This window comes from Pristiophorus japonicus, chromosome 17, assembly GCF_044704955.1.
Source record: "Pristiophorus japonicus isolate sPriJap1 chromosome 17, sPriJap1.hap1, whole genome shotgun sequence".
NCBI classification, from domain to species: domain Eukaryota; kingdom Metazoa; phylum Chordata; class Chondrichthyes; family Pristiophoridae; genus Pristiophorus; species Pristiophorus japonicus.
Window position 1 is genome coordinate 18,596,099 of NC_091993.1, and position 6,000 is coordinate 18,602,098.

Below are 6,000 nucleotides of genomic sequence, written 5' to 3' on the forward strand. Positions count from 1 at the left end.
ATGCTGGGGATGTTGGCCTGGTCGAGGACGCTAACGTTGGTGCGTCTGTCCTCTACTGTCTGTCCTCTGTTAACTACAGAGACGGGCACAAACAAAATTAGGGCACAAACGATTCACTGTAAAATCTGGAGAAGCCTTTTGACTGTACAATCTGCAAAGATGGCAATTTTTTGGTAGGAAAAATAGGAACATTACCTATACCGTAGAAAATAAGAAACTGAAAGGGGTAGAAGAGCAAAGGAATCTAGGGATACAGGTGAACAAATCATTAGACAAAATTAAAACTCGTTTTTCAGGCCCATAACGTTTGTTTAGCAGTCTTTGCACTGTTAAAACCCCAGTTACACCTAATCCAACAAGGCCTGACATTTAATGTGATATTTAACAGCGATATTGTGCAGTGCTGGCTATGGGGGGTGGGCCACAGTGCAGCTAGTGTCGGAGCAGTGAATGACTGACTGCAACTTCAGGATTTCCGCGTTTAGATGCGCACGCGCTACATCCTGAGGTTGCGGTCAGTTTCAAAAGGGTAATGATGGCGAACGCTGGTAATTCACCGTTAGTACCCACTGCAAATTCCGGGTCTTTATCTTTACACTAAATACAGAGATAGATCCAGAAGATACTGCTGATGTACAATTTTGGACTACCCGAGGACCAAAAATAATTTCCTATTTGTAAATGACTAGTATAACTCAAAACGTCTAACATAAATATATACCTGTCAGATTCTTCAGTTCTCTCTTGACTGCCACCAGGTCTGCAATCACTAGGGCGGTACAGCCCAGAAAATCCATGTTGGCTTTTGATTTCTCCACATCCAAGTGACTGGTCACAATATTATTAAAGAATCTGCGCAGAGCCAAATGCTCACGGACAGAAATTGGTGTAAGTGTTTGAATCTCTCCAGCACCACAGATATGAATTGCATCTTGCTGATTATGAAGCATGAAGGCGATGGATTTGACTTTCTTTCCATTTAAAGCTTCAGCAACCTGTGCTGAAATGGAATCCAGTGTGGAGGACTCGTATATGTAACTCACCACAGACACGTGCGGCCATGACGCACCTGTAATATCAGAACAACGTTTAACTTTATTGTAGACTATCAAAAGCCTCGGAGGGGATACACTACGTGCGATATCCAATCCAACGGTAGGGATTTTCCCCTCTGCAGATTTTCCTTCAGTTATCTGTTCATCAGCGTAATCTCCGCCTTGGCTCGCTCTGGAGCTGTGTGCCTGCTCCACTTCAGTCCCACCTGTATTCTTTATTCTTTCCAGCTCCTTTGGGCTGCTTGAACATGGCTCAAACTTGTTGTCAGATGAATCTGAGATAATCCCACTGTCTGTCTGCACTGACGACCTCCTTGCGCTGTGGTCAGGATTGATGGGAACAGTGCTCATGTTGGATTGTAAAGCAGTGCATTTGGGTTTGGGAATATCTCTGAACGGGATTTTTGAGTAGATCTGAATCATGTATCACCACATTGTTTCATCAAAAGGGAGTTAGATGTGGCCCTTACGGCTAAAAGGATCAAGGGGTATGGAGAGAAAGCAGGAAAGGGGTACTCAGGTTGAATGATCAGTCATGATCTTATTGAATGGTGGTGCAGGCTTGAAGGGCCGAATGGCCTACTCCTGCACCTATTTTCTATGTTTCTATCTTGCAGGTTTCCGAGTCTGCATTTGCATAGTGTGCCTGGCTGTTGCACCACAAAGTGCCAACGGTCTGTTAAATCCTTTCTGAAGCCACGGCCAGCATTCCCACCCTCAGTGTTGGACTGTGAACTGGGTGAAGCCTCAGCGGTTTCATTTGCTGCCTGAATGTGCAAATACAGTCCTCTGTGGATTGCGGAGGAAATGCAATAAACACAAACTGCTCTTGGGTGTTCCTGCTAAAATAAGCAGATATTCTGTTAAGAAGAAAAACCCACACATAAAACTGGAAAGTCAGAAGTGCTATCCCTGGGCAATCATCAAGGCATAAGGAGAAAAATGGCTAATTAGACATAGATTATCAAACATAAACTTTCACATACCCTGGCAATTAGACTGAATATTGTAGGAATGTGTCAATTGGAGCACCGTGTGCCCTCAGAACTTAAGATTAGCTACCTGTAGAGCACCATCTTCATTTTTCAACTGAAATCATTTTATGCATACCTTAGGAGTATTTCCATACTGCCCTCAGGAAAAAGGAAAAAGGAAAAAAAACACAAGACCAAAATACCATCAAGTCATTTTCCATTCTATGATTAACTCTAGCAAACTCTCCCACTTCTTTCCAGAACCTGTAAATGATATATAATCGTTTTTTTTAAAATACCTACAATAATCCCCAACAAAGAAAATGCAGGAGGTATTGAATTTCCTTTGTGGAGGATGACTACATTTGAAGGAGGAAGAAGATCCGACAAGCAGGCACCATTACTTTAATCCTCATTCATCATTCTCCACTTAACTCGTGACTTTGGTACTCTGAGAGGAGATGCTCAGTCTATGGCTTGGACAAAACATCAGAATTCATTATAGGTTTATCAGATAACATCTCCCCTTTTGCTAATAAATCCAGAGTCATGTTATAATTGCTGAAAATCCAGAGTCATGTTATAATTGCAGATGGCATCTCGTGGGAGTGACTGCCGTTGACATCAAGGCAGCATTTGATCGAGTGGCATCAAGGAGCCCTAGTAAAATTGATGTCAATGGAAATCAGGACGGGCAACCCTCCACTGGCTAGAGTCTTGGTTGTGGTGGTTGGAGGTCATTCATCTCAGCCCCAGGACATCGCTGCCAGAGTTCCTCAGGGTAGTGTCCTAGGCCCAACCATCTTCAGCTGCTTCATCAATGACCTTTCCTCCATCACAAGGTCAGAAGTAGGGATGTTCGCTGATGACTGCTGAATGTTCAGTTCCATTCGCAACTGCTCAGATAATGCAGCAAGCAGCAAGACCGGGCAGACATTCAGGATTAGGCTGCTAGGTGGCAAGTAACATTCGTGCTACATAAGTGCCAGGCAATGACTATTTCCAACAAGCAAGAGTCTAACCACCGCGCGTTGATATTCAACGGCATTGCCATCACCTAATACCCCACCATCAACATCCAAGGGTTCACCATTGACCAGAAACTTAACTGGACCAGCCACATAAATACTGTGGCAACAAGAGCAGGCCAGAGGCTGGGTGTTTTGTGGTGTCTCACCTCCTGACTTTCCAAAGCCTTTCCACCATCTACAAGGCACAAGTCAAGAGTGCGATGGAATACTCTCCACTTGCCTGGATGAGTGCATCTCCAACAACATTTAAGAAGCTCAACACCATCCAGGACAGAGCAAAGGGCTTGACTGGCACCCCATCCACCACCTTAAACATTCACTCCCTCCACCACCTCACATCCCAGGAACGACTATAAAAAAATACCAGACTTAGAACACTTATCTGGGTAACAAGAAAGCATTGCTTTCAGTCGTAAAAATAAAATGTAATTGAAAACATGAAATACGTACATGTAGAACTCTTCAGCACTTCCCAAACACGTGACCTCTATCACCTAGAAGGAGAAGGGCAGCAAGGAACACCACCATCTGCAAGTTCCGCTCCAAGTCACACACCATCTTGACATGGAAATATATCGCCGTTCCTTCACCTTCGCTGGGTTAGAATCCTGGAACTCCCTCTGTAACAGCACTGTGGCATACTTTAACCTCATGGACTGCAGCAATTCAAGAAGGCGGCTCACCACCACCTTCTCAAGGACAATTAATTAGGGATGGATAATAAATGCTGGCCTTGCCAGCGATGCCCACATCGCATGAATGAACCACAAAAATAGAAGATGTGACAAACTATTTAGCAATTGAGGGGGGAAAACTGACAGCAGCTCAATCAAGTGCTACTTAAAGAGTGAAGGATGGAGAGACATTGATGTTGTGACTTTATAGCATCAAAAACACAACGATGAGAATTAATTGTTGTGATTTTCACTGGTGTAACCGGATCTTACTCCTCGGGTACTTGGGGATGACAGATCAGGATCTAGTAAGGTCAGAAATAAATTCCTATTCAGCTTATACTGCCTAAATCTCTCCGCCTCGCTACCTCTCTCTCCTTCTTCAAGATGCTCCTTAAAACATACCTCTATGACCAAGCTTTTGGTGACTAATTTTGCATTAATTTCTACTTATGCAATTCGGTGTCAAAGCTTTATCACATAATACTCCTGTGAAGCGCCTTGGGACGTTTCATTACGTTAAAGGCACTATATAAATACAAGTTGTTGTTATATCTGCATTCATTATGCGTCACAACCAACACCAAATCCAAAAGAACCGACAAAATCTTTTGATTGTAGCATTCTCTTCCAAACTTATATTACTAATACATATACACTTTCAAGGTGTTACTGCCACAAAGCACTTCAACCCTGCACAATATTAGAAGTCTACTTCGGCTCACCAAATCATTTTGATTTATGCGGCACTGGAAAATACCAGAACTGAGAGTTTTTAACAATCAGGAAAGACTGAACAGGCTAGGGTTTTTCCTCTAGAAAAGAGAAGGTGGAGAGGTGACCTTATAGAGGTTTTTCTTAAATAATGAAGGGGTTTGTTATGGTAGACATAGAAAAGATGTATCCACGTGTAAGGGATTCAAAAACTCGGCGCCATAAATATAAGATAGTCACTAATAAATCCAATAGCAAATTAACAAGAAACTTCTTTACCCAAAAAGCGGTAAAAATATAGAATTTGCTACCACATGGGAATAGTTGAGGCGAATAGCATAGATGTATTTAAGGGGATACTAAATAAACACATGAGGGAGAAAATAGAAAGTTTTGCTGATAGGGTTAGGTGAAGAGAAGTGGGAGGAGGCTCGTGTGGGGCCTAAATGCTAGTATAGATCAGTTGGGCTGAATGGCCAGTTTCTGTGCTGTACACACGCGGCCCTGATTTAACGGAGTTAAAATTACAGCCGGGTCTCAATGATGTCATCGGGCCGCAACATGCATAGGTAAGGAAGGACCCTGTTGGTTTTGGGCGGGTGTCCTTACCTCCTGCTCAGGTGAGCAGGTTAAAATTGCAGATGTTGCGATCATGGCGGCTTTCGGACAGGTAAGAGCCAGGGCGATTTTTAACTGCCCATCCGCCAGGTTTGTGCTGAGCGAGTAGGGTTAAAATCGCCCTGTAACTGGTGTCTACCCGGGTCATTTTGATCTCCTCTCTACTTCAGCATCAAGTATCTGTCTGTGTTGAACCAGGAACCTGTCAATATTTTTTGGTTGATTGCTGCAATCAAGTGTGAAACAGTTTGTTCCATAATTCAACAACTTTCTTGTGCAAAGTACTGGCAGGTACAACTAAATGACCTTTAGCTGGAGCTTTGCTAAGCCATTGCTGATTTCTGACTTTAACTTAGTTCTGGCCAGTCTTTATCTTTCCTTCTTGCCCCTAGTACTTACCAGCCCTTCTTACCCCTCGCCAGCCCCAGTCACCTGCTGCAGTTCCATCCGACCCTGCTCTTCTTCCCTATAAAACAAGAACTGTAAGCAACAAACAAATGGCACTCACTACATTCTTTTCGATTCCTCTTGTTGTCTTCTTGGACCACTTTCGGGGGCCGGCCGTCTTGCCTATAACTCGGAAAAAGAAAGCAGAAGGCGGTGCTGCAGTCAGCACAATGACAACACAGAAAGCCTCAGCGGTTGCTATTGGAAACCGCCCGGGTCCGGACGCCGCTGTCAATCACCGTCAGGAAGGAGCTGCAGAGTGAGAACAGGAGAGGGAGATTTATTCGGCACTATGGGGTGGCTGCACTGACGACTGTCCAAATGTTGCAGATGGAACGATCTTGAGATTCCCCCTCCCCAGATACTACAAGAACAGCTTGGAGACACAGTCAGAAAGCTTTAGGAATGTCCCAAAATTGTGGCCAATGCAGAGATCCACTGCCTCCAGAAAGAGTGAGATTTTGCAGGGAATAAGAGAAAGCCATTC

The 6,000-nt window shown here is 43.9% G+C and overlaps 1 protein-coding gene across 1 annotated transcript in view; it reads right to left on the reverse strand.

Annotated features, from left to right (window-relative positions):
• LOC139228134 (serine/threonine-protein kinase Nek9-like) overlaps positions 1 to 5,695 on the reverse strand; it is a 106,118-nt gene extending 100,423 nt beyond the window's left edge. The window contains exon 1 of the mRNA XM_070859327.1: positions 5,575 to 5,695. The gene's annotated coding sequence lies outside the window, so the exon portion shown is untranslated. The remainder of the gene's footprint in view (positions 1 to 5,574) is intronic.
• Positions 5,696 to 6,000: the final 305 nt, after the last annotated feature.